Raw genomic sequence first — 22753 nt, forward strand, 5'->3', positions numbered from 1 at the left:
GCCTGAACATATATCAGGTGAAAATAAGATGATCCAGATCCATCAGCATTGACGTACATGTAGGTGGTTCTTTTATTACAATTTGTGAAATGCTAGCAAGTGGCCTTGGTGAGGGAATCTCACACGGAGAGAGATAATCGAGGCACAAGATGGCAGAAACAAGTCAAGTTGTGCAGTTTCGTGAAGTGACCAAGTATGATGTATTTTAAATAAACAAGGCAAATTGTTGGCCTATTCAAAGGCGAGGTGCTACAGTACAGCATTTTAGTGCAAATTATTTGATATCTTAAAAGCTATTTCTTATTACTTCTTTTCAGTCTACAGTGACTGACAACACTTCTGAAGTCACTTGTTCCCATTTGAGTGGCATTTCATTAAAAAATCCCAAGCTAAGACCCCTCCTAGTCCATTATTAAGTACTGCAGTCTACATCAAAACTGTCTACAACCATGAGTCGTGTGTGTTTATGTCTTTACATTAACTGCTTTTCGATTGTATTGAGAAAATTTACTTTTGTTTTTCAATTACTTATTGGATTCTAAGAGAAACAGTTGTCAGAAATAAGTTTACAGTGGTGAATGGCTGCCTCAGTAGGTGTAAAATCAATTTGTGATTTTTATTTAAGAAAAGGGATATGCCAACTACCCACTGTTCCTTTAGTTACTGGATTTGGTAGTGACGGTATACCTAATTCCAAGGAGAAAGTTTTGTTTTGTTTTTTTAAAAAAAAACAAGAGTATGTACTTTATCACGAAGGCAATCGTATCATGAGCTGTGGTGACTGACATTCTTTGAGGAAAGACTTTTCCCCCCAACCTTCTGGCTTCATGTATCTCAATTTACTTCTTGAAATGATAGGATCCTCTTTTTATCCCACAAGTAAGTCTATTTCAGAATCAAAGTCCACAGTGGAGAACCAACGAAGGAGCATATTAAGTGTTAACGTGGAAAAATGACCAAGTCTACAGAGGAAGCTGAAGGGCCAACTACCCACGCAGATGTCACGCTAAAATAGAGCTTAGAGTTCTAGGGTTTTCACTTTTACATCTCTCTCGAGGTCAACTTCTGCACTTCCGAATCCCTGGCTAACGTGGCACAAGCAAGAGCAGCAGGTCGACGGACCGTCTAATAGGGTCGTGTTGATGCCAATCCTCATTGAGGCAAAGGACCTACGGCTAACCCGGCTAACCCGCCGAGACTCCAGCAGGGCCACCTGAGGCGTTTGGGCTCCCGCCCCAACCGCACCAAGCGTCGCGATGAATTTGCCACGTGGACGATTTTGATTCAAGTAATAACCGGAGAAGTACCAGTGCTTGCAAATCCCCAGAAAACAATTTAATTTTTACCCAAGGCACAGTCCTCACGGCCTGCATCTGAAAACAAAACTGTTGGGTTGAAGTGGAGCCAACTAAGCAAAAACAAATGGTTGCGGGGGGCGCGGGCCGAGGGGTCAGGTGCTCGGGGCCTACCTGAGGAGGGCCGAGCGGCGACGAGCCGCTGAAGAGCAGCTCTGCTTGCTGCCTCTTTTGTTCTTGCCAGGGTGCCCATTTTTAAAGTATTCAAACAAAGAACCACAGACCGCCAGTCACACCATAATACCAGCTTGTGTTTACGTTTTCAGCTCTCCGGATCGTGATCCTATTCAGTGCACACAGAGCGGGCGCCCGCGAACGCGCGCCCGTCCGCCGTCAGGAGGCCTGCGACTGTAAACACAAGCTGGTATTTTGCTGTGATCACGCTAATATGGCGGCTTGCGAGGTCGAGGGGCGGAAGGTGAGGGACGGATCCACAGCTTCCGTGCTTTTGTCAGTTTGAGGCAGGCTGCTGACGCAGGGGCTGCCTGTCAGGCTCCAGCAGCCCAGCTCCCCGGGGGCCCGAGGGCCCGGCCCAGGCAGGCGGCGGCGTCTTCCGGGCAGCGGCCGCGGCCTTCGCGACCCGCCGCGCCCCCGACCCGGAGGGCGCTTGGCGGCCTGCTCGGGACGCGCCGCGAGTCGGCCTGGTCGGCGGCGCTCGGCCCCTCCTGCCCGAGGAAAACCACGTCGGGGCTGGGTTCACCACTCGGAGGGTCCGCCTCACCGAGAGAGTTGGGCAACGACTGTGTCATCGGTCAGGGCGCTCCAAGGAGAAATGGACCGAGTTTGAGAAGTGACTCAGAAGACTCCCCCCCCCCCCCACGTCTTGTGGTTCAGCGATTGAGGTTGCCCCCTAATGACAGACACGTGAGGCATCTTGAGCGGAAGCTGTGTTGGATGACATCTGGATTCTGAAGTACTAGGAAGCACCCTCAGGACAAAAAATGGTGCCCCAACTCCCCCCAACAAGAATGAGAGAAAGCAGATTTACTAGAGCTCAATGCCTATTGAAACATAGGCTATAAAATACATAGATGAAATTCGTTTTATAGTCTCGTTTATACCTCCACGCAGATGCAGGTAAATACGATCTTTTTAGTCTGTTAATTTTTTAAGAGTATGATCTTACTAAAATCCTCAATGTTGGAAAAATAAATGGTGATTTCAGTACGTGGTATACATTTGCCTTGCTCTTGGCTCTTTTTGAATGCAAGTTACATGAGGACTGGTTATGTTTCTAGTCAAGTGACTTAAATTTTCCATTTTGCTGACAACACAGACGTTTCTTTCGATGTATATTCTTTAAATGTGTGTGCAAAATAGTCCTGAATAAAAATTGGTTGTCAAACTGTGTTTCTTTGTTGTGTGTGTTTGTTGTTCCGTGTACAGAGATGGAAAACAGAAAGAAAGGTTTCTTCATACGTCCAGTTATTTCTAGTTCATCAGAATCAAGCTTGAAACGAAGCTCAAACGAAGTAAGTGTTTTATTTTGAAACAGGCCGATAATAATTGTACATAATAATATAAATACATATATATATATATATTTAGTTGTCCCCGTAGACAGCAATTATTCCTGTGACAACACTGCAATCGTTAGAGTACAAAATTCAGGTAGCCCTTTGGTCCATTATCCTTCGTATCATTATCTTCAAGTTGACTCCAAGCATGGAATTAGTATCTGCATGTCAAGATATGTGGAGTCTCCTTCTCTTAGAAGCCTTCTCTCACCAATTCAGAGCAACTGACCACTCTGTTCCCTATATGTCCCCACATGCAAGAACCTATTCAATAGATGCACATAACTATCCATATAATAGGCAAACCTACAAATACATAACAAGAGTAGATAACCCATATTAGCTTATTTTCACTCAATTCATTTCAGGTTTATCTTGTCTCTTCTACTAGACCATCAGCTATTTAAAAATTTGAACTACATTTAAACAAGAGTTTGAGCTCCCACTACATCATTTATTCTGCTCATCTTATAATTAATGATGGCAGTACTGATTAAAATGGAGGTGAGAAAATAGAATGTAAGGAGAGGTCAAAAGCCTGAACAATGGTTAAGACCTCGGTAGGATTTTCCACATTTTGACCGAGATCAACACATCTTACCTGGTCTGCGGCAATGTCAGTGACTTGAGAAACACAACTCTTGTAGAAGGAAAGTATATTTAAAGAATAAAGAAAATAATGTGAATGATTAAAAACAAATAAAACACCGCATTATTTCCTGCTGTGTTTTCCTGCTTTACGGTTTTACCTGCCTCTTTTTTTTCCTTGGAATGCTATAATAGAAAAATATATGAAAGTAGCTTTATTTTCTACTTTTTTTTTTAAAGATTTTACTTATTTATTCACTAGAGACACAGAGAGAGGCAGAGTCATAGGCAGAGGGAGAAGCAGGCTCCCCGAAGGGAGCCCGATATGGGACTTCATCCCAGGACCCCGGGGTCGGTCACCACCTGAGGACCGGAGCCGAAGGCAGCTGCTCAACCACTGAGCCACCCAGGCGTCCCTATTTTCTACTTCTTTAGTTAAAAATTTTCCTTTCTTGGCAAGATGGATGACTACTGAATTTGAAAAGAGCAGAAGGGCTTGACTATCATTAGATTTCTTTTCATCTTATTAGCCTAGTGCTCTTTCATTTGGAAAGTAGCAATACATTTTATGAGATGATTATTTGATTAGTAGTTCCACTGACCAGATCAGATTCTGTGGAGGATAATGGGACATGTGATGCCTCCATTTTCTTAACAGTCTTATAAATTAGCTCAAAATGGCGTTAAATGAGACAACCTTGGGCCTCAATCTTAAACAAATTTTCCTCTTTTCAAGAACAAAATTTGTTCAGATTAAGTTAGGCTTCAGAGAAAATGCAAGACATGGTTTAAATATTCAGAGTTTCGTAAAGTGGAGATCAAATCTGTAGCTGACATCTACATGAAAGTTTACACAGCAAGTTACGTGTAAGCATTTGTAGCATTTTAAAAATTTATCTTTTTTGGAAACAACTTCTCATTATATGTAAGCAATTTTCCTCCCTATTCATTATTTAAAATATTTCTTATGTGCTAACATAGAAAAGAAATGAATTAATAACTATGTGTTAGATTGTATACAAATATATGTAAAAGTAGAAAGAAGTGACTAGCGCTAAATAGTGCTTTTGTACTTCTTTAAAAAAAGTTTTTTGGGGGGCAGCCCAGGTGGCTCACTTGTTTAACGCCTGCCTTTCGCCCAGGGTGTGATCCTGGAGACCTGGGATCAAGTCCTGCATCTGGCTCCCTGCATGGAGCCTGCTTCTCCCTCTGCCTGTGTCTCTGCCTCTTTCTCTCTCATGAAAGAATAAATAAAATCTTTAAAAAAAAAGTTTTTTTTTTTTAAGTAAACTCTACCCCTAACATGGGATTCAAACGCAGGACCCCAAGATCGGAAGTCACATGCTCTACTGACTGAGCTGGCCAGGCATCCCTCTTTGGTGCTCCTAATATTTGGTTTACAAAGGCATGGACAAGTTTAGTCTCAGAAATAAATAATGTCATGTGTGAGGTAGACAAAGAAATAGGAAACAACATATCACAACAGAACATACATTAATAAATATTAATCTCTAGTGAGATTAAAGCCATGTAACATGTCCTGAAAGAAAAACATTAACCTCAGTTTGATATTATTCAAAATAAGATAATCAGATAAAATGCTAACATAGGATATATCTACTCATTTAAAAGCGTTTAAGAAGTGTTCTGTCTCTGACTTTTGATAGAAATGACCAGCTGCGGGCAGCCCTGGTGGCTCAGCAGTTTAGCGCTGCCTTCAGCCCAGGGCGGGGTCCTGGGGTCCTGGAATCCAGTCCTGCCTTGGGCTCCTTGTATGGAGCCTGCTTCTCCCTCTGCTTGTGTCTCTGCCTCTCTCTCTCTCTCTCTCTGTCTCTCATGAATAAATAAATAAAATCTTGAAAAAAAAAGATGATCAGCTGCATCTCCCTGGAAGTTTACCAAGAGAGACCAACAAGCCAGGTTTTCTGGTGCTTTCAATACCATGTGTATGAACAGTATCCACTGAGTTAAATAGAAACTTGGGGGTTTTCTGGTTTGTTTGTCTGTTTTTTTGCCACTGAACAAAGAGAGGGACATAATCTAAATGAGGCATTTTCTAGGCATATCTTTATTTCCCTTTTCCTGTTTTTAAAGAGGTTTTAGCTTTTTGTAGCTTGGTAATGGGTGGGATGTGTGAAGAGCGGAATGGCAGAAATGATGGAGAAGTGGAGAATAATTATAAATGTTTTACCTTATACTTTAACAATTGTTTACCAGGGAAAAAGTTTCTCTGTGTTAAAAAGTATTCTTTAGAAAGCTCACAGGTTTATTTAATTATCCAATTCATAAATGCATGCTTGTTCTCAAAAATTAAAACACAACACCAATACCTTAGAGTAAAAACTGAAAACCCATATCAGAACCTTGAAACATATGATTTTATCAACATACCTCTGTATCCCAGAGGTAAATAATATTAAAAGTGTTGTGCCTATCATTTCAGAACATATGCTTATTCATTTACATCACATAAATTATTTGGAGAATTTTGTAGTTTTTTTTTTTAAACTCTCAACAGTACATCTCGGCGATCTCTCCATGCACTAATGCATGGACCTACCTCCTTCTTTAGAAACCGTTGTGTAGTATAGATGTACCTTAATTTATTTAACTATCTGCCAATGATGGGCATTTAGTTCCTTTCAAATATTTCTGTTGAAAACAATGATGTGGTGAGTAGCCTTGTATACCATTCTTTGCGAGTATGTTTGGATATTTTACAGGATAGATTCGAAGAACTGGAATTACTGGGTCATGTGTATTAAATTTTGATGAACACTGCCAAATTGCCAACTATAATGAACGAAAACGCCAACTAAACACTTGAACTGTAGCTTTAAAAACAGCAAAGCTATGTCTGTAGCTTTAAAAAAGGCAAGGCTATGTCCAAGTTCAATGACTCTGCAAAGGTCCAGTTTTGATACCATCATATTACATTGTCAAGTTCACCCACCTGATAAATAGTATCGAGTGCTGAGATGATGCTGAGATGCCTCATGAGTTGCTCAGTGGTGGACAGTCAGTTCCAAGGGCAGGATAAACACTATCCTCACCCTTAAAATCATAGTCAGTCCTGACAGCAGAGTCCTAAGGATGCAATTTTCCTTTTGTTTTACAAAAAAAGGAACAAATGTTTGAATAAAACACGAAGTGATATAAAAGCAAATTGAGTTTTGAAATTGAAGTAGACTTCCTACCTACCTTATTTCCAACTTGTGCATATATGTGCCTGCATTGGTGATTCTCTGACCAGGAAGCAAGGCTGTCACTTTTGATCACATTCTTCTCCAAATGGGTTGATCTGTCTAGATCCAATGCAAAGAAAACCTTAAGGGATTTTCAAAACTAACACAGACATCAATACACTCTGACAGCGTATTAATAATGCAAATAAGAAAGTATCAATAGTTGGAATAATGCAATTTTAAAAAAGTGGAACCAACTGGAAAGCTTTCAAGCAGTGAAGGCTATTTAATCATGTAAAGATGAGTAAGCCATCGAAAAGTGAAAATAGGCCTTTGCTTGGGCCAAAATGCAGTCAGGCCTAAGAATAGCAGTAGTTTGAAAAGAATATTTATAAAAAATTAGGCAGGATTAACTAACCCATTTATAATACTCAAATGCACTGCTTCCTTACACATAGGTTACTTCACTAAGCTGAGACTTGGGAATAAACTGATGTGTTTTACACACACACACACATACACACATGTATTTCTTAGAACCATTGGCAGGGGATTAAATAAAAACAAAAGCACTGTACCTCATTCTTGCTTTCACCAAAACACATTTCTTATCACTGGATCTAAATTAATTGACAGGTTTGCGCTATATTTTTGAAAACCGACATTTACTCTTTCTTAAAAATTCTCATCACACACACACACACACCAGCCAGTGCTTCATCAGACTGAAAGCAAAGGATATCTCAGCTCCTCCCAATTGCCCTTTTACAGAGAATTTCTTGGTTTTTATGTTACAGACCCCTTTTAAAATGCATTGAAGATGCCCTCTTTGAAAAATCAGTTTTACAACACTAACAGATAACATTTAAAAGGGCATTTCAGTTCTAAAACCTGGGTCTTTGGAGGACAACTTAAAATATATGACTCTAAAATTAAGCCTTAAGGCAACGCTTAAAAATACAATTAAAACTCTGAATTTCTATGTTATAATCAAGGATAAATGGGTATAGTTTTGGCAACATTTTGTTGGATGCTTGTGAATAATAGCCTAAATTGATCCACAGAACATAACTAACCGAATGTATTTCTAATATATCTATTGCTATTTATTAAGAAGAAATAAAAGTAAATTAGGCAACTATGCTATATTGTTTCACGTTCAAAATGTGCATAAATATGTCAGTATATTGCTATGATTAAACTACATAATAAGTATTTGAGTTAATTTATTAAAGAATACTACAGATTAATGTGTTAGGCAACTTAAGAAAAATTCATAGGCTTACACTGGTTGGGAGGGTTAATCTGGTCTATCACTTACCTTCAAATGACAGTTTTAGCCAAAATGTAATTGTCTTTTACTTAAAAAATAAAATATTTCTCTTTCTAGAAAACGAAATAAAAAAAATCTTTCTTGGTATTTATCTTTAGTGTTTCCTTGATCTAACAATCACTGCTACCTTATAAAAGTCACATGAGGAGCACCTAGCTGGCTCAGTAGGTAGAGCACACAACTTTTGATACTGGGATTGTGAGCTGCAGCCCTTATTGGGTTAGTTAAAAATAAAAAGAGGTTATTTAAAAATATAATCTTTTAAAAAAAAGTCACATCAAACTGTTGTAATAAAAAAAAAATTCTGTTCTTATTTAGACATAGAGGACTCCTGTTCAGCATCCTTTCTCTGAAAATAAATTTTGCCTTTGAATACTAACCAAGTCACATGTTAACCTTTTACAACTGAATAATGCCAACCCCTTTAGCTTTTCTCAAGGACTTAAATTAAATCTCTTTAGCTTTTTTCTGTCCTTTGAGTTCTCATCAGTTTTGTCACTTCCTTTACAGATGTGATCCCAGAGGTGCCAGGGTGGCTCATTTGATTGAGCTTCTAACTCTTGATTTTGGTGCTCAGGTCATGATCTCAAGGTCATGAGCACTGCCTCTGGTGCTCAGCAGGGAGTCTGCTTGAGATGCTCTCTCCCTCTGTCCTGCCCCTTCCCTCTCCCCCCACGTGCTCATGTGCTCTCTCTCTCAAATAAATACATACATCTTTTTAAAAAATGTGATCCTAGGACGCCTGGGTGGCTCATCGGTTGAGCATCTGCCTTTGGCCCAGAGCATGATCCTGGAGTCCTGGGATCGAGTCCTGCATCGGGCTTCCTGCATGGAGCCTTCTTCTCCCTCTGTCTATGTCTCTGCCTTTCTCTCTCTGTGTCTCTCATGAATAAAAAAAAGTAAAATCTTTAAACAAAATGAAAGTAAATTTAAAAATGTGATTCCAAATAGAAAATGATTTTCAAACAAAAATGTAATTAACATATGATACAGAGGAGAAAATTTCCCTTCCATGTTTAAAAATATTTAGGAAATCATAAAAATCATGTTTGTTTTCTCCCACATTGACTATTTATACTTTTAGATAAATCTTCAAGTCTGTCTCTTCTGTCCTTTTGCCCTGACACTCTTTACAATCCTATATTGTACTGAATGATTATGAATGTAACTTGCACTTCCTTTGAGTATCATTTTCAAAAACATGATCATTATCCTAAGTTGAATTATAATTTATTTTTCCAGGATACCAAGCACCATAATTAATTTAATATCATTTGAAAATTTGTGTGGTATTGCTTTGACTTTTTTTTAATAAACAGATAATACGTTGATTATTATGAGTCTTAAGAGTAATTCCTCAGTCCCTTCTTGGTAAGGCCTTGAAACAAATGCTCATCATTCTAAAAGTAGTATGATTGAGATTTTTTTTTCAGTTATTAATGATCTGAACACATGTGATAGAATGAAAAGATTGTTTATTTCCCTGGAAAAAATGATGTAGTTAGAAAAATGCTGTTAAAAAAGAGTGACAGAGGGTAGCCCCTGTGGCGCGGCGGTTTACCGCCGCCTGCAGCCTGGGGTGTGATACTGAAGGCCCGGGATCAAGTCCCACATCCGGCTCCCTACATGGAGCCTGCTTCTCCCTCTGCCTGTGTCTCTGCCTGTGTCTCTATGAATAAATAAATAAAAATCTTAAAAAAAAAAAAAAAAAAGAAAGAAAGAAAGAAAGAAAGAAAGAAAGAAAGAAAGAAAGAAAGAAAAGAAAGAAAGAAAGAGTGAGTGACAGAATCACTTGGATGGCTCAGTGATTGAGCATCTGCCTCTGCCTCAGGTTGTGATCCCAGGGTCCTGGGATGGAATCCTGATTCAGACTCCCTGCGAGGAGCCTACTACTCCCTCTGCTTGTGTCTCTGCCTCTCTGTGTCTCTCATGAGAATAAATAAATAAAATCTTAAAAAAAAAAAAAGAGTGACGGTGTAGGAGGTAATCTGCCTTTTTACATATTAAGGTATATTGAAAGCTATAGTGTATGGTGAGGAAGCAGGTACACATTTATTGAATTACTAGATGCCAGTAATTTATGATTTATATTATTGAATCTTCACAATTGACACATTTAACAGTGAAAAACCTGGAGTTTTAAAAATATAACTAGCTCAGTGAGGTATTTAGTATTTTTTGTTTATAAGTTTTCATTTTCTCCAAGTCCTTAACATGCCTTTCCTGGGAAGGCAATATATTTTCCTTTGCCATTCACCTAGGGCTTGGACTGAGCAATGGAGTGTGGATGGAAAAGAGAATACGCTGAGTTGAGATTTAAGGAGTATGGCCAAAATTTTGCCAGCCTTCTTGAGCTCTTGCCATTTATCATGAGAAGAATATGCACTAAAAAAAGAGGCATGTGAAATAGTCATAAGGCTGACCAGAAGCCTGTAGCAAAGTCCACATCTAGCAGAATTCTGGAATGTCACAGTTAACCCAAAGACCCATGAAAAAGAAATAAATGTTTGTTGTTGTAGACCATTGAGATTTGGGGGAGTGTTTGTTACACAGCACTATTGTTGCAAAACCTGAACAATATTCTCAGAATCTCATGAATACAGATCATGCTAATACAGATAAATGAAACTGAAGATAAAAATAAAATCTGGAACAACTAGATTACAATATATCTAAGAAGTTAGAGGGGTGCCTGGATGGCTCAATAAGCTAAGTGTCTGCCCTCATCTCACACCATGAATCCAGGGTCCTGGGATTAAGCCCCACATTGGCCTCCCTGCTTAGTGGGGAGCCTGCTTCTTCCTCTCTCTCTGCAGCTCCCCTTGCTTGTGCTCTCTCTCCCTCTGTCAAGGTAATAAATAAAATATTTTTTTAAAAAACAGTGGGAAAATTATTGGTTGCTCAAAACTGTGGTAACATTAATCATTTGGAAAAAATATGGTTAGAGCTCTATCTTAAAAAAGAAAATCTAAATGAGTTAAAGATGTAACTGCAAAATATGAAAACATAAATACAGTTGGAATAAAACATATGAGAATCTTTTCTTACTAATCTTGTCATACAGAATGTCTAAGAATGATACCAAAGATATTAAATGAAATAATAATTTGCAAATTTGATCACATAAAGAGTTTATATGCCAAAAATGACGCAAAGAAGGTAAAAAGACTAATGATATACTGAAATATGTGGATATAACAAAGGATTAATCTTCTTAATCTTAAAGGAGCCATTTACAAGTCAATAACAATACAATATATGCTCCAGAAGAAAACCTGGAAAGGATAGAATAGCTAACTCACAAACAAATATGGAAATAACAATAGATCATAAACATGTGAAACACAATAAGTCTCCTTTGTAATCAAATTCTGGAAATTAAAAGAACAATGAAAAACCATTTGTCACCTATCAGATTATAAAAGATTTAAAAAATATGTCACAACATTCAATAACAGAAAGGCTTGAAAGCAAGATCACTATGACATTTTGGGGGCCAGTTTGGCTGTATGCATCAAAAGTCTTAAAATTGTGCAGACTTGTTGATCTAGCATTTCCACTTCTTAAGGAAATTATGTGTCAAATGTGAAAAGATGTTTTTAGAATATTCGTTGTAAAATATTGGAAAGTGCCTAAGTGTTAATCGATGGAAGACTGATCAAATTGTGAAACACCATGAGATAAAATATACATTTTAATGGCAGCCATTAAGAATTATGAAGATCTGCATTTATGGACAATTAAACGGCAGCAGTAATTATACATTACAAGAAAAAAAGGAGCTATTAAACAATATGCACAGTATGGTCTCATTTTATAAATATATGAAATATATATGAATAAAAGTAATTCTTGAAGAATAGGCAAAATACTATTTTTTTTTAAGATTTTATTTATTTATTCATGAGAGACACACGGAGAGAGGCAGAGACACAGGCAGAGGGAGAAGCAGGCTCCTCGAGGGGAGCCCGGGGATGTGGGACTCGATCCCGAAACTCTGGGATCATGTCCCGAGCTGAAGGCAGATGCTCAACTGCTGAGCCACCCAGGCATCCCAGGCAAAATACTAATAATAGTATTTTTTTCTGGATGATAGGTTTGTAGCTGAATTCACATAAGGAAGTCTCTTTTTTTCTATAATATTTGAATGCTTCTTACAATGAGAATATTATATATTTATAGTCAGGAATAAGAGCAATAAAACACCTTCCTTTTTAAAGAGAAAAAAATATTTAAAATGGCAGTATCTTCTAATACAAATATGGAAAAAAGTCTACAGGATTCAAAATAGGTCATATCTCTTATTTCTTCCTTGTCTAGGTCCTCATAAATTATTCATGGAAATCCTATCTATACTAATAATTATTTTTGTTCATTACTCCTTTGCATTTCATTTCAAAAAATGACAGGTATTGTATTCTGCAGTCATTTATACTTTAGAATATTCCTCATAATTGCAATTTTCTTAAGCCATGTTTACATGATTAAAAAAAAAAGCATATAAATAAAAACAATTACATTGAGTAAAATCAGAGTATTTGTACATAAACCAACCACTTTAGCCCAAACTTAAATGGACAAATTGAGCTGACCAATTATTTTAGGATTATTTTTAAAGTTCAAGTTAAGAAAACTAAAGAAATCAATTATTTAAAGAAAAAAAAAACAAGAAATAGTCTTCAATGAGACAAATTAACTTTACAAACAATCACAGTTATGTAATATATATTTATGATATTGTATATTTATATTTCTGTATATCAATCTATAGATACAGATATATAATTAGGTATGTATAGGTATATAAAATCAAGGTAGGGACTCTCGGTGGCTCAGGGGTTGAGCATCTACCTTTGGCTCAGGGCATGATCCCAGGGTTCCAGGATCGAGTCCCACATCAGGCTCCCTTCATGGAGCCTGCTTCTCCCTCTGCCTGTGTCTCTGCCTCTCTCTCTGTCTCTCATGAATAAACAAATAAAATCTTTAAAAAAAATCAAGGTATAATAAACCACAGAGCTTGTGTAGGATCCATCTGAGAACAATTAAAAAACTTACCTGAGGGACACAGAAATTTTTACAAACAGTTCCTATGTGGGATAATGACAATATTATATAAAAGTGTACCGATTAATCATTTATAAGTTGAATGCAATTCTGGGGCGCCCGGGTGGCTCAGTTGGTTGAGTTTCTGCCTTCGGCTCCAGTCATAGTCCTGAGGCCCTGGGATGCAGCCCCTCGTCGGGCTCCCTGCTCAGTGGGGAGTCTGCTTCTCCCTCTCCCTCTGCCTCTCCCCCCAGCTTGTGCTCTCTCTCTCTCAAGTAGATAAATATAATCTTAAAAAATAATAATAATGCAATTCTGTTTAGAACTTCAGGTGAGTTTTTAATTCCAAACTACCTAAAAGGACTACTTTGTAGTAAAAAGGAAAAGTTCCTCTTCCCCACAATGTTCATTCCCACACCCCAAGGGTAACTATTGTCAAGAATTCTTTTTGTTTATTCTTTCAGAAATTTTTTATGTGTCTATAAGGCACATATCTACATATGCATGGGCACTGCTATACACGTCTATGCTTTTGCTGACTTTAAATACAGGAGGGATAATATCATCTATACTGTTCTACAACTTGCTTTTTCCACTTAATGTATCTTGGGCATTTTTCCATAAGAAAACATATGCTCGCAACTGATTTTTGTAACTTGATAAAGTAATTCTGAAATGTATAAAGAATAAGTAAGCAAGAATAACAAAGACTACTTTTGGGGGGAGAATACTGAAGAGAGACTTGCAATATCAGATGTAAGAATATATAATCAAAGTATTGTGATAAAGGTAGAAGAATAGAGAAATCAGAGGAGCAGAAATTAATCTTGGGAGTAGACTCTGGAACATAAATTCTTTCAGCTTGATTTGAAATCTTTTTAAGTCCTTAGGAAAGAAGTATATCATTCAACAAATATTCAGGGACAGTTGCTGAACAACCGGAAAGAAATGATCAAATCATCACCTCATATGATAAGACAAAATAAAGTGCAGTTTGCTTAAAGCATTAAGTGCATGAAATCAAAACAAAAAACAAACCAAACCAGAGTTATCAAATATGTAGCAGCAAATATAAATGGAATATATAATCTTCATAAGGAGTATTTTCTAAATCCACAAGCATGGGCAGAGAGTTTAATGAAAACTTTTGAGAAATTGATCATTTAAAGATGAAAAAAATCAGGACATCTAGCTGGCTCAGTCTGTGGAGCATGTGACTCTTGACCTCTACACTGGGTGTAGAGTTTACTTAAAATTTTTTTTAAAAAAATGGAAAAGTTAATGACACAATATTACCTTGGATAAATAAAATGTATGGCACAGCGTTATTATGCTTATTATATAAAAAACTCTCAGAAATTAATTAAAAATAAAAACATCTCCAGAGAAAAAAATGAATGATGTAGAGAAAAAAAGCAAGCCACTAAGAAACAATATAAATAGCAAATAAACCTAAAATATATTAAAAATCTTTGAGCCAAAGTAAAAACTAGAAGAACAAAGATGTTTTTAAAGCATCACAGTAGATTAAAAACCTGGTAACATACAGATAAATAGACACCTTCATACCCTTCCATTCTGGAAGATATTTAGGCCTTATGTATTAAAGCTTCTGAAAAAATTTCGTGACCCTGAAATTCTCCTTTTGGGAATTAGTATGGAGGATATAATTGTAGATGTATGCAAGTATTGTCTACAGAGATGTTCATCGTAGCATTGTTTATAATGTAGGAAAATTAGAAACCACTAAATATATAGTTAGAGAACTTCTTAGGTAAACTATGGTGTACTATATAGTTATACAAAATAATTTTGGTAACAAACATTTAATGACATGGGAAAATATTTGTGATTTATTTTAAGTAAAAAAGTATAGCTTACAAATAAGATGCCATGTATTCTAATTATTTTTAATTACTGCACAGAAAAATACACTGTAATGATATACTTAAAAATATTGACAATGACTATCTCTAACTAGTTGGGCTATGGGCGATTTTTCTTACATTATTGCCATAATTTTCACAATAAACACATTAGTTTTATACTCAGCAATAATGTTATAAAAATACAAACCTGGAGCACCTGGTTGGCTCAGGCGGTAAAGGCAGTGACTCTTGATCTAAGGAATGTAGGTTTGAGATTACTTAAAAAAATAAAATCTTAAATAAAATACTTTAAACAAGTGTTTATGATGCAGACATTGAAATTTATGTCTTTTCTCAAGTGACTGGTTGCTTTGGGTCACTGTGTTTAGGCGTAAGCCCAGGTCAGTTTGTCAGCATTTCAATGAAAAAATGTACCAAGTAAATCATGAGAATAAAATTATATGGCGATTTTATAAAAATATCACGATTTTTTGTTAGACAAAATCATAGAGTTAAAATAGGCAATATTTTCATTTTTTAAAATGAAATAAATAGGGCAGCCCGGGTGGCCCAGAGGTTTAGCACTGCCTTCAGCCCAGGGCCTGATCCTGGAGACCCAGGATCCAGTCCCGCGTCAGGCTCCCTGCATGGAGCCTGCTTCTCCCCCTGCCTCTCTCTCTCTCTGTGTCTTTCATGAATAAATAAATATAATCTTTAAAAAAATAAAATAAATAACTATAATAATTAAAAGAATTCAATTAGCATTATGCACCTTTAAGTAAAGATTAAATGGCTCCTCCCTAAATTTAATATGTAATGCAACCTCATTTTTTAATTAACGGGAACACAAATAAGTACAGTTATAAAATTTAATACTCAGCAACAGATCATTTTTTTAATAAAAAATTTCTAAATATTTTCCCATAGACTTTCCCTAGGGAACAAATCATGCCACAGAATATAGTAAATAAACTCTAGGGAAAATTCGTCATTTTTTATTTCTAGAAAATGCCAACTTGTTGATTTGGTGATAAACGTATGCATACATATTGTATTAAAAATAAAATTAATATAAACCTAGTGAAATGTTAAAACTGTGAAGCATTTAGCAGCTAGTTAAAACTACCCATTCTTGCTCATGTATCCTTTCATTTGCCATTTGAGTTAGTAGCACAAACTTTGCATAGTCTTCGCATGGTTAATTAATATAAAATTGTTATTAAAGACCCCCCAAGTAGCAAATATTGAACAGGATACTATTTTAGGATCTGGTTGTAGATCTGACTACTCTGGCGGGCAGCGTGAGAAGCGGCAACCTGAATGACATGCAAGCAGGAGGGTCAGTTCCCAGCACAGCCTGAATGAGAAGAGCAACTCATCTTCCGTGAGCCAGACGCCTTTTGAATTTATCAGTGCGTACTCCATCGGAAACCAGGTGCTGTTCCCAAAGGAGAAAACACTGCCCTCCAGTGGTCTTCCCTGGTGAAATGGAAGTAGCTTCAGGTACCATGACTGCAGCACTTCACAAAACATTGTGTATGTATCTAGTCTCATTTCTGGCTAGGTTTCTTAAGCTGAAATCTCCATCTACAACTGAGCATAAGGACAAAACCTCCAGAGTCAGTTCTAGCATAAGAACAGTTACTCTGGTTCAATAGTCCTATTGGCTAGAAGGAATGGCTGTGGCCTTCTGGCCCCCAAGCTGACCATTTATCTGACAGTCACAATTGGATCACGTTACCCACCTATAGCTTCTCACTTCCCAGATAAGAAAAAAAGAGATTTCATCTCTATGTTTCCCTTGTTGGCCAATTTTTTCGCTAAAAGACATTTAAAATTGTACAGCAGGCAAAACCCCAGGGGACTGAACAGTGTTCCAACATCCTTAAAGGCTTCCCATCACTTGAAAAACCAAATTCTTCCTCCTGTTTCTTAAACTAACCAAAGTAGGCAAAAGCAATTTTAAAAAGTCTTTGTGTCTAGCATTGGAAGTTTCTCATATTTCACACCATTATATAAATGTCACTCTAACCTATATGTATCACAAATGCTACGCTAAATTAGGGCCAAATTTGCAACCTAGTTTAACTGGGTTTCCTCTTTTTGCAAATGCAGTTTTTGTGTCTGCATTTAGCAATGCATACAAAACTGTCCGTGTAGCTAACTGCTTCGAATTGCTAAATTTGAGGATGGATGTGTAGATCGCCTGAGTCTTTATGCCTGTGCCAAAGCAATCCTGTTTCTAGGCATATAAAGACTTCCTAATCAAATGGACCTCGATTACACTGCTAAATTCTTGGACTACTTCATTGAGTCTTTTGGATCGAGTAAAGGAAAAATGGAATTTTACGGGGGCAGAGATGGTTTCCTAACTTCCCATCCCTCTACCCTTCAGATGCCAGAATGGAAGTGCCTCACAGAAGAGCAAGGGCTAGTTCCACGGCCTTAGGGGCTCATCCGTTACCAGTTATGTGACTTAAACTTAGCCTCATTTTCCTCGTCGGTGAATAAAGATAATAATGACCCTCACAATCACCAGCACTGCTTCGACTATTAAAGCCATGCCTATTTCTAAAAATATTACTCTTTTACCATCTTAAGTAAAGGCTCCTCATTCAGTTTACTATCTAGAAGTAGTCCTGGGTCCTCCAGATACATTCTCCAAAGCAAATGCCCTGTGCTATTAAAATATTAAACAAAGTATTTTAACATCATATTGTTCAAATATGGCATCTTTAAGTAGGAATCAAGATTTTTCTTCTTTTCAGTCCCACAGAAGGTGGTATCTATTATTTTCACCTGGATTCACGAAGCACTTCAGAATAAAAAAATGACAGACATAAAATCATAATTATTGTGAAAATGGCTTAGGTATTAGACACATTTGGGGACATTGGACCGAACTACAAAGTCTTTGGTCTGGAGAATATATAGTTCCACAGCTATGCCTGTTCTGGTTGTTTACTCAACTTAGAAAATGTACTCTTCAGAAAGAAATATTGCTTCTTTTAGTACATTAATGTACCCTCCTTTCGGATGAAGAAAAACTTACAAACACATTTCAATACGGCACATCGTTTCCCCCGTCACTAGCTGTGGTAATGAGTTTTTACTGAGCCGAGGCCCCACATCTTCATCTGTTCCCATTGTGTACACCTGCAGCATTATAAAACATAGTTTCTATCCAGATAAATTAATCCAGTGCTGTCTTCACTGTCCATGACATCTCACCAATCACTGCATTATGATACTTTGTGTCATATGACAGAGAATCTTTGATTAATCAGAAGTTTTTATAATAGTACAAACTTTATGATTTAAAACAGAACATATTGAATTGAGACTATAACAATGATTTGATAAATATGCTATATTAGAAATTTTTGAGATGAAGTTCCATTTACAGATGGAACAAAGTACAGCTAGGTATTCCAATAGTGTATATATGTTACATTGAACCCCTGAATAAACATCATCTATGTATTAATAAATGCAAAGAAAATAAACTATGGTTATAACAGTTAAAACTAATCTAAATTAATCTCAAAATCTGACAATGTAACATATGAACTTGTGGCATTCTGAATTTTGAAAAATGCATCATATTTGTGACAGCATCAAAATAATCTAAACTCAGAACACCTTTCCTGGATATAATTATATTATTATAATTCTCTACCTTGACAGATGACATTTTTAGAAAACTCTAAATACAACTTCTAGTATATGCACTAAAATAAAATGTTAACAGATAGACAACTCACCATAGTATAAGTAACACATTCAAATTTAGTAATTTATTTTCCAGGTGGAAACCAGGCTTCTTGGAAGACTTCAAACTATGCCAAATGGTCTGATTTTACCATAGAGGTAGGCACTAAAGGACTAAATTTACTTCTGTGTAATTTTTGTTAACTACATTTTACATGCAAATGTCTATACAACCATGTTAATGAAGTTATAGAGAAGGAAAGAAAGTTGGCATTTCCATTTTTCTGTTTTATTCAAAAGCAACTTTTCAGTTGACTTGCTATATCATTTTAAACCACTTTTCATTTTGTCAAAAGAAAATAGAAAAGCCTAACAATGCTTTCAAATTGGATCACAAGTCAAGGAAAAGAATACCTTACTTATGAAAAGAATACAGGCCTGACGATTTTTTCTCCCATACCGTAAATCTTCAGGACATAGGCTACCTCTTTTGGAATCAGACCAAAAAAGTTCTGTTAATCATACATACTTAGCAAGTGCAATCTACTGACCCAGAGTTGGTCACTCAGTGGGAAAAAAAAAATATCCTTTTTATTAGGAGCTCAAAATTTTTTGCACCCAACATGGGATTGGATGTTTACTTGACAGTTATCAAAAATCTTCTTATCCAAGAAATATAAACAAATATCTTTACATTCTACGTGGGTGAATTTTCTATAGACATTTTGGTATTCGAGTATCAAAGCTCATATTCGCATTGAAAGTATTGCTTTCAAGGGGGATGTTAAGCCCAAATTTGTGTCCCTAGGGTCTAACACAAAGAATGTGTTTAAAATAAAGGCACACTTGACTTGTAATAGACCTGAGAGTGATAACATCAGAAGCGTAGGTGATAAAAGGAGAAAAAGGCAGCGGTAATGGTCACAGCTCTGCATTTATGGTCCATGTTACAGCTAGGACCTATGCAGTCTCACCCCAGAACATCTCGAGAATAATAAAGCAAAATAAAACCTCCTTCACTTTCACCCATGGAAGGGAATCAGGATCCTCACCCAAATTTCAAACTTCTGGAACTTGGAAATATCTGTAAAACCCCCCAAAAGCAAGGTTTCCAAAACCTGCCACATCCCAGGAATAGACAGACAGATCTTCCCCCCTGGAACTAGGACTATTAAGAATTCACAGATTATCTGAAACATTTACTAGTCACCCACCCCCATGCTAGAGGGAGAGGAAGACTCCAAGCCCTGGAGAAAGCCTGCTGTGAAAATGCCAGGTCCTTCTTAGGCCTTGGGTTGTCAACTTAATTCCGGCCACAGCTATTCCATGACTGTATCAGGGAAAACAGTGTACTTGTGTACTTGTGTGTATGTGTGAGAACTGGGGTGGGGTGGAGGTGGGGGACCAGGATGTCAAGACATGTAACAAATCCATATGATTTTTTTTTTCTTTAAACGTTTGAGAATGTTGTGTTTATACGTGCTGGGCAACATAAATCATAAATCTTGCTGGATTTCTGCTACTGCTGCGTGAAGCCCAGAAACGGCATTTCTGTCAATGGGCGGAAGAGATAGAAATCAAGACCCAGACAGGCAGCCCCCCCCCCCCCCCCCCCAGGACGTGAAGCTTGTTCCTACTGCAAGCTGGAGTGGAAGGAGATGATGACATCCAGAACAAAATGTCTTTGCCACGAGGATGCTAAAGCTCTGGCTTTGTGATCTCTGTGTATGAGAAAGCATGATCAATGGAAGGGACTTAATTTTCCCCCTTTTCTGGGATCAGAATATAAGGGTTTTTTAGTTATTTTTAAACTTCTTCCTGTAGAGTCCATTGCTGTGTTCCATGGAACAGACAAAACTCAGCAAGACAACAAAGACTTGATCTGCAGGAGAGAAGGTAATAAAGAGCAAGTCCTCTCCAGAGGGTAATTAATCCTTAGTCATTCATCCTGGAAGTCCCAGTTACCGGGAGGTTAATGTTCAGGTAGCTTCTTTCTATTTTCTTTAAAATTTTTTTAAACATTTTTTTTTTTTTGCAGAATGTTATACTATTAATTGCCAATTTGCATATGTGTGCAGCTGCTGTTTTGGCTCTGAACTCAATCCGATAAGCTTGCTGGAGGTATCGCAGAGCACTTGGCAGCTTTCCTATTTGAAAAGAAAGCCTCTCCCCACTACAGAACAGCTGATCGTCTATCAGCGATAGACCCTGATGGCGTGAATTACAATTACACTACTTTTCACACTAAATCTGGGTGATAGCTACTTGGAAAGAAGTTTCATCATTTTTTACCACAAACTGGAAAAAGAATTACATGGTCATGCTGTGCTTTTAAAGGCAGTTTGGTTCACTTTTGTCTATTTAACACCTAATTCCAAGAAGTCCATAGGCATCCAGAGATCTGAATGGCGCGTAATGAATTCACTGTTTAGATTGAAGATTTTTAAAATCTACCTCAAATTACATTTATTAACAAGGCGACCAGGAAGTGTTAAAGTTGTTAGACGCTTCATTTATTAAATAATTTGTGGGTATTTTCAGTTGTCATATCTAGAGTCATGGGGTTTGCTTATTTTTTTTTAATTAGCAATCCAAAACAATGCTACTGCAATTTAACAATTCATCACATAATCCTGGGCTCTTCAGTTCAGCTGTTAATGTTAGATAATTCAGATTGTTATTTTGATCTGTTTATAAGTGATTTAGGTTGCATTGTGCGGTGAGGAGAGCTGCAGCAGCCGAGGCGCCGGATCTCTCTGTTCACCGCGAGGCTCGGGATCGCAGAGGGCACTTCCGAGGCTGCACCTGGGGAGCTGGCGTCCACCGGAGGGAGCAAGCGCGGGGCCAGGGCCACTAATAGTGACTTGATTTGTTACCAGCCCTTGGTTCCCTTCGTCATTAATGTACATTTCCTGTCTGCGTGGAACACCGAGGAAGGCCTCCTCGCCCAAGTGCCTTCATGGGAGCCTCCATCTCTCGCATGGGTTCTTCTTCTTCTTCTTCTTTTCTTCTTCTTCTTTTTCTTTTTCTTTCCTGGGACATCAGAAAGTACCTTCTTTCCTCTTCTTGCAAGAACCGACCACTCCTCGGAAGCCGTTAGGAGGCCCCAATCCTCTCCCCCCCCCCACTGGCCATCCTAATCCACTTGCTCAAAACACAAGAACAAAGCAAGCCCCCGAAGAACCAGAGTTAGACCCACCTCGAGCAGCGCAAGTGCAACACACTCATCCTGACGTAGCTAACCTAAGAGGAAAGTAGATTGTTTTCCTTTTTTAGTCGCTAGCTTTATTAGATTTCTCACTCTCACAGATTATCCGAAGACTACCCATTGATTGATCGCCCGTAGAGCTGCATTTGGTGTAAAGAAAAAACTCACAGCTTTATTGGCTCCCAGGAGACAAAACAAACAGAACAAGATATTCATATTAATGCAAACAATGCAACAAATGAGGGGAAGCCGCGCGGGGCTGGGGCGCGGCGGGGCGGCGCGGCCGGCGGGGAAGGGCCTGGCGCCTCCCGCCCCAGCCGGAGCCCCAGCCCGAGCCCCAGCCCGAGCCCCAGCCCGAGCCCCAGCCCAGCCCCAGCCCCAGCGGGAGCCGAGCGGGAGCCGAGCGGGAGCCGAGCCGGAGCCGAGCCCCCCCCACAGCCCCCCGCAGGCCTCCCCCGCAGGCCTCGCCCCCCCCCTCCCGCCCCCTCGCTCCGGGGCCTGGGCCCCGGAGCGCCCACCCTGCAAGGCAGGCGCAGAGGGGGGACCCCTCCACCTGGTCGCCCTCACCCCCCCTCACCCCCAGACCCACAGGGAGCAGAGCAAAACCCAACGAAACAGAGACCCTGGAGGAAAATCTGTTCAGTAAGACCTGATTTCACATCATTAGGGTCAAGGAAACACTAAAACCCAGGTTCCCAGGTAGCGCACGGGGCATCCGCAGAGTGCAAATGACTTGTTGTTTAGCTGAAATTCAGATTTAACTGGACATCTTGCATTTTTACTTGCCAAATCTGGCAATACTCACTACAAAAAAAAAATCGCTTTTTTTTTTATTTTTTGAAGAAACCCTATGAGAAGCAAGGCTTGCTGTCTGACGCAACTTAATATAGGATAGTCAGGACTTTGCAATGGGACTTTGCCTTTGAAAGGAAACGAGTTGCCCCC

At 38.3% G+C, this 22753-nt stretch overlaps 1 long non-coding RNA gene across 2 annotated transcripts; it reads left to right on the forward strand.

Moving 5' to 3' along the window:
• The first annotated feature begins 1010 nt into the window (after nt 1–1010).
• On the forward strand, nt 1011–22048 carry LOC140624194 (uncharacterized). 2 transcript variants are annotated; one of them, XR_012023707.1, is made up of 6 exons: nt 1011–2432; nt 2742–2827; nt 16168–16425; nt 18698–18759; nt 20425–20496; nt 21299–22048. It is a non-coding gene; the product is annotated as an uncharacterized lncRNA (long non-coding RNA). The 2 variants fall into 2 exon arrangements; XR_012023706.1 differs by lacking the exon at nt 21299–22048 and adding an exon at nt 20639–21151.
• The last annotated feature ends 705 nt before the right edge of the window (nt 22049–22753 follow it).

The sequence above is a fragment of the Canis lupus genome, chromosome 34, assembly GCF_048164855.1.
Source record: "Canis lupus baileyi chromosome 34, mCanLup2.hap1, whole genome shotgun sequence".
NCBI classification, from domain to species: domain Eukaryota; kingdom Metazoa; phylum Chordata; class Mammalia; order Carnivora; family Canidae; genus Canis; species Canis lupus.